Here is a 5,885-nt window from a genome sequence, read left to right as displayed (position 1 = left end):
GCTCCCACCCCCCGCGCACCCCCGCTCCGGGACGAGTGGCGTCCAGGGCGGAGCGTGGCGCGGGCCAGCGGGGGCGGCGTGCGCGGTCGCCGGGGTCCCGCGCGCTGAGAGAGCTTATGCCCTGGGGGTCCCGGACTGCCGTGGTCTCGCAGGGGACACCCCTGCTCTGCTCAGCTGCCGAGAGCACCGTCCGCCCTCCCCCAGCCGTGGAGCGGGATCCGGCTCAGGATTCCACTGACATCACCGGGAGCGGTGCTGGGATCGCTCCCCTGGAGAGGAAGGAGGAAAGCGTGCCAGCCTCGGAAGCGCTGCGCTTTCCGCAGGCCCTGGCAGGGTTTTTTCGCACTTTACAGTTATTGGGGAGCGGAAGAGTGTGCATCAGGATGAAGCACGGCTGGGCATCTTCTTTGAAAATCTGCCAGCAGGAAGATCCGGGTGTATATGTTAGGACCTCTTCATCCTAACATCCCCAAATAACTAACCTAGAGAGTCTACCCTAACCTTCCTGGCGAGTGTCCTCCTGCTAAGTTAACTGGCAGAACTAAATCTAGAAAAGTACAGGGTTGTGAATAAAGAAACGAGACCCGCACCATTCGCACCCCCATCTCTGAGGGGCACCCTCCCCCCCAGCAAAAGTGAAGATTTATCACCCTAAAGGGAGGTTTCTTTCCTTCTAAAGGACACTGATGACTCAGCTTTTTTTTTTTTTAAACCTCTTGGAATATTCCTAGTCTAACTGTTGAAATATGAAACCAGAATAAAAGTTACCATTGGGTTTTCTTGTCAAAAGGAGAGGTTTTGTTCATCTGCGGACACTTGCTCTAATGAATCTTCTTGACTCCATAGGGTGTCTCTCTTCTCAGAGCTTACTCATTTCAACCTTGATTTTATTTTAACTGTAAATATCTCAGTAATTGTCTTATTTTGTTTGTTTGTTTTTTGGTTTGTTTTGTTCTGCAAATGAATCATCACATCAGTGTAATTAAGAGTCCAAACTCTGGAGTTAGGCTTGATTCAAATCCTAGTTCTAGAATTGAAATGTATTTTACAATATATTAAATATGGTGATTACATTAACCAAAAATTGACCTTAGAAGAACTGAACAGGAACCTTCTCAGATGTGAATACGCTCCTGAGAAGGGAACCCAGATCAGTTCCTATACCTTCTCCATGTCTGCAACACTCATGTGTGTGCAGAGTCCCCTGCGTTGCAGAGCCCATAAGTGGCCTGAAGATCAGAGGCAGTCCTTTGGAATCAGACAAATCATTTCACACACCGAGTGTCAGGTAATTATGAAAATCCAAAGAGGTTATGAATGAACTTGCCCCAGACTGACTGTAAGGATTAAGTAGCATCTGCTGCTACATCTTCATCTCCCTAATGCAACTAATTGCATTCATGTTTTCTGTTTTTCAACCAGTGTAATTGTGTACCTACCATCTACCAGTACTAATCACTTGCATCATTTAAGCTTCAGAGTCAGAGCTGTAATCTGGCTTTCAAGCCTCCACCAGAATAATCTACTAGAAAACTCTATTTCTGTTAAATTTCGTTGGCATGGCAACCACCACGCAACACCATGCCTTAAATCCCACAGCAGTCTGTTAGCCAGAGTGAGTCTGCAGAGAGCAGGCCGTATACAGAGGCTAAAAATAGACAATTTTACAGCGCGGTTTGCCCTCCCCCACTAGGAGGAGTGTGACTTACTTGCTCCCTTTGGTGAGGTCAAACATGAGCCAGTTGAGAGAATGGGTTAATCTTCCAGTTTACAGATTTCTCCACCCCAGTGCCTGGACTAGGAATGTGGAGACCCAAGGTCTAATACCAGCTTCACTCCCTAATTAGCTGTGTGAGATTCCATGCAAGAGGGGCAACATCTCTGGGCTTCAGTGCCATCATTTGTAAAAGGCAGGAGCTGGAATGGACTAAGGATTTTCCAGTGCCACAGTCCTAGCTGCTAGTTCAGTTAATGTGTTTGTCATTTCCCTGCTAGTGTGGATGGGGTGGCTCGCAGAGAGGACATGGCAGGCAGGCGTGGTGCTGGTGAAGTTTGTCGTTTGTCAACAAGTGATTTGGCAAAAATCATTAGGTGTGATCTCTGGTAATTATAGCTGACGTACAGAGTGCTTATCACATGGCAAGGACGGTGCTAAGTGATTTTCACATAATATGCCATTTAACTTTCCTAACAAGGCCGAGAGAGAGATTACTAGTATCCCTATTTCATAAATGAGTAAACTGAGTCATAAAAATAGTAGAATTAATAGATCGTTTTTACATAGGTAGTAAATTATATAGCTGAAATTTGAACCCAGGCTACCTAAATTCAGAACCTGTATGCTTGACCATTATTCTATTGTATCTCCAGTGCCCAGATCATTGCCTGCTCCCCTAAGGGCCCTCAAAAACTAATTGTTGAATGTGCAGTGAATGACCACTATGCTAGAAGGTTCCCAGTGCATATTATTCACAAAGCTTCAAAGCCCTTTCCTTTCTTAGTAGTTTATAATGTGAAGAGAAACCTTTGAGACATCCGCCCTAAGCTAAATGGTTGTAGGGGAGGTAGAAAACTCGTTACTCTGGAATAAAATATACAGAAAAAGATACAGTTAAAATATGAGTATTGGTAGGTAATGAGTCTGAATTATGTAATTATGTGAAAAATGAATTGTGGAACTGATGCTCTGTCAAAATAGGGCCTGTTTTCTAGGACCTAGAATACATAGGCAATTTTCTCCTACTATTTTAGGCAAAAGTTATATTTGTTTTTAGAAGCAGAGAGGAAAAAGAGGGCACTTAGGACTATGGGCAAGCGAGAACTGAACTTGCGAATAACATATAGGCTATAGAAATAAATCTGATTGGGAAGAAGGATTCCCACCACCTCCCCTGTCTCAGCCTCCCACAGCAGGTCCTAGGTTCTGCTAAGACCATAAGATGAGTTGAAAAGATAACTTCTTTGGAACAGTAGTATTATAAGGTGAAAATTGGTAGTGTTCTTCAGTCTCTACCTTCTAGTCTAACGTCTCGCTAAAAATGAGTTGTTAGTGTACTTTAAACTTTTTATTGGAGACAAATATACCTATACTAGTTTTTCATATCGTAAGGGAAAGCCCTAGTGAATTTTCACAACTGGAAGCATTCGTGTGAGCAGCATCCAGATCAAGAGACAGCAGTTCCCTGCCTCAGAATACTCCTTGGTGTTCCTAGCAAGCAACTGTGCCCTCCTCCACGAGGGCAACCATCATCCCGACCTCTAACAGCACGGCACACGCCTGCCTCTGTATGCTTCATGGCAATGAAATCCTGTTAGGGCTTCCCTGGTGGCACAGTGGTTGAGAGTCCGCCTGCCGGTGCAGGGGACACGGGTTCGCGCTCCGGTCCGGGAGGATCCCATATGCCGCGGAGCGGCTGGGCCCGTGAGCCACGGCTGCTGAGCCTGCGCGTCCGGAGCCTGTGCTCCGCAAACGGGAGAGGCCACAACAGTGAGAGGCCCGTGTACCGCAAAAAAAAACAAAAACAAAAACAAAAAATAGTGTCTGGGTCCATTTTAGGTCATGGTTTCTTCATATAAAGTTTTAAATGGAGAATATCCTATCAATATCTTTGACATCTCCACATTATTGGATCTTCCAATCTTTTAATATAGTGTAAATCTCTAATTTGTCTTTACACCTTTTATTTAGTTTTAGTTTTTTCTCCTTAAAGGAGTTGCTTTTGGGGGGGTTAGTTTTATGCCTAGGAACCTTATATTTTAGAATAACTTTTCTGGTAAATTTTCACACATGTACAGAAAGGGTATGTCATAAATTTGTGGCTTGATGAATTTACACAAAGTGAATATACTCATGTAAATACTAACCAAATCAAGAATAGAACATTACCAGGCCCATCCCTTAAGAAGTTTCCTTTGTATTCCTTCTACGTCACTACCTCTACCCTCTTCCCAAAAGAAACTACTCATTTAATTTGTCATTTTAATGTAGTTCAGTTTTACAATGTTTCCCTTATAATTAGTGCTTTTTGTTTCCAGTTTAAGAAATCTCCTTCCTAAGTTTATTAAAGTATTCTCCCTTGTTATACTCCAGATGCTTCCACTGTGACATCTTTGGCTCAGAAGTTATGTAACTGTATGTGATTGATCTCCAGCAGTTGGGGTTATTTTCTACTTTTCTTTTTATTATTGATTTCTAGTTTAATCCCAACATGATCAAAGAGCATATTCTGTATGTTTTGAGTCTTGTCAAATTTGTAGAGGCTTGCTTTATTGCCCAGCATGTGATTAATTAAGGTTTGTTCCATGTACACCTGGAAGAATGTGATTTCTTTCACTGTTGGGGAGAGTGTTCTGCATATGTCATTTATGTCAAGTCTGTTAATCCTCTTATTCAAATCTTCTTTACCTTTAATGATATTTTCACCTTAAAAAAAAATTTTTTTTTTTGGTGAGAATGCTGAAGATCTACACTCTTAGCAAATTTCAAGTATATAATACAGTGTTGTTAACTATAGCCACTATGCTGTGTATTAGATCCTCAGAATTTATCTTATAACTGAACATTTGTACCCTTTGATTAACATCTCCTCATTTCCCCCACCCCCAGCTCCTGGCGACCACCATTCTACTCTCTGTCACTGTAAGTTTGATTTTTTTAGATTCCACATATAAAGTGATACCATATATTATTTGTCTTCCTCTGTCTGGCTTATTTCACTTAGCAAAATGCTGTCCGGACTCATCCAGGTTATCACAAATGGTAGGATTTCCTCCTTTCTCATGGATGAATAATATTCTGTTGTGTATATATATACATCTTCTTTATCCATTCATTCATTGATGGACACTTAGGTTGTTTTCATATCTTGGCTATTGTGAGTAATGCTGCAATGAACATGGAAGTGCAGGTATCTCTTGTGATTTCATTTCTTTTGAATATATACTCAAGAGTGGAATTGCTGGATCATTTGGTAGTTCTATTATTAATTCTTTGAGGAACTATTTTCCATCATGGCTGTAGCAATTTATATTCCCACCAACATTATCAAGGATGAATTTTTGACTGCTTGTTTTATCACCTAGTGAAAAAGTATGTAAATTCTCCCACTATTCTTGTAGACTTGGATATTCCTATTTTTAGGTCTTAAGTTTTGCTTTATATATTTAAGAGACTTATAGCCAAATATAATATGCAGAACTTGTTTGTAATGTGATTGAAAAATGTATTTTAAGACACCAGGGACATTTGAACATAGGCTGTACATTGGATGATATTTAGGAATCATTGCTAAATTTGTTAGATGTGGTGATACCTACTAGAGATAGAGACTAAAAGGTTTATGGGTTAAATTTCACAACATTTTATAGAATTTGCTCACAGAGTAAATTGAAAAGATTAAGAAATATATTTCCTTTAATATTTTTATACCAAATGCCTCTTCCTACACACAGAGATATTATAGAGAAATGATTGATAAAGATATGATTTATCACATGCTAAATAAATAAAGCTGCCTCATTTCCCATGGAAAGCTGGCTTGGAATTTTGTGAGAGGCCTTGGTCAAACATAGACAAATACTCCATTTTTTTAAACCACTAATAGATGATTCTCCTTTCTTTTTCTAAATGTGAGCAAAAAATATTTTGGGAAAAAAATAATATAGTATATGCAGTTGTGGATGGCTGGGAATACTTTCAGAGTGAAATCAGAAAACTCATGTGATTGTTAATTTTATGTGTCAACCTGACTGGGTTGAGATGCCCACGTAGCTGGTAAAACATTATCCCTGAGTGTGTCTGTGAAGGTGTTTCTGGAAGAGATTAGCATTCGATTCAGTAGACTGAGTACAGAAGATCTACCCTCACCAATTGTGGATGACCATCA

The sequence above is a fragment of the Aethalodelphis obliquidens genome, unplaced genomic scaffold (genome assembly GCF_003676395.1).
Source record: "Aethalodelphis obliquidens isolate GAN/ISIS:26980383/991018 unplaced genomic scaffold, ASM367639v1 scaffold73, whole genome shotgun sequence".
Classification (NCBI taxonomy): Eukaryota; Metazoa; Chordata; class Mammalia; order Artiodactyla; family Delphinidae; genus Aethalodelphis; species Aethalodelphis obliquidens.
Note: the sequence above shows the minus strand (reverse complement) of the source record.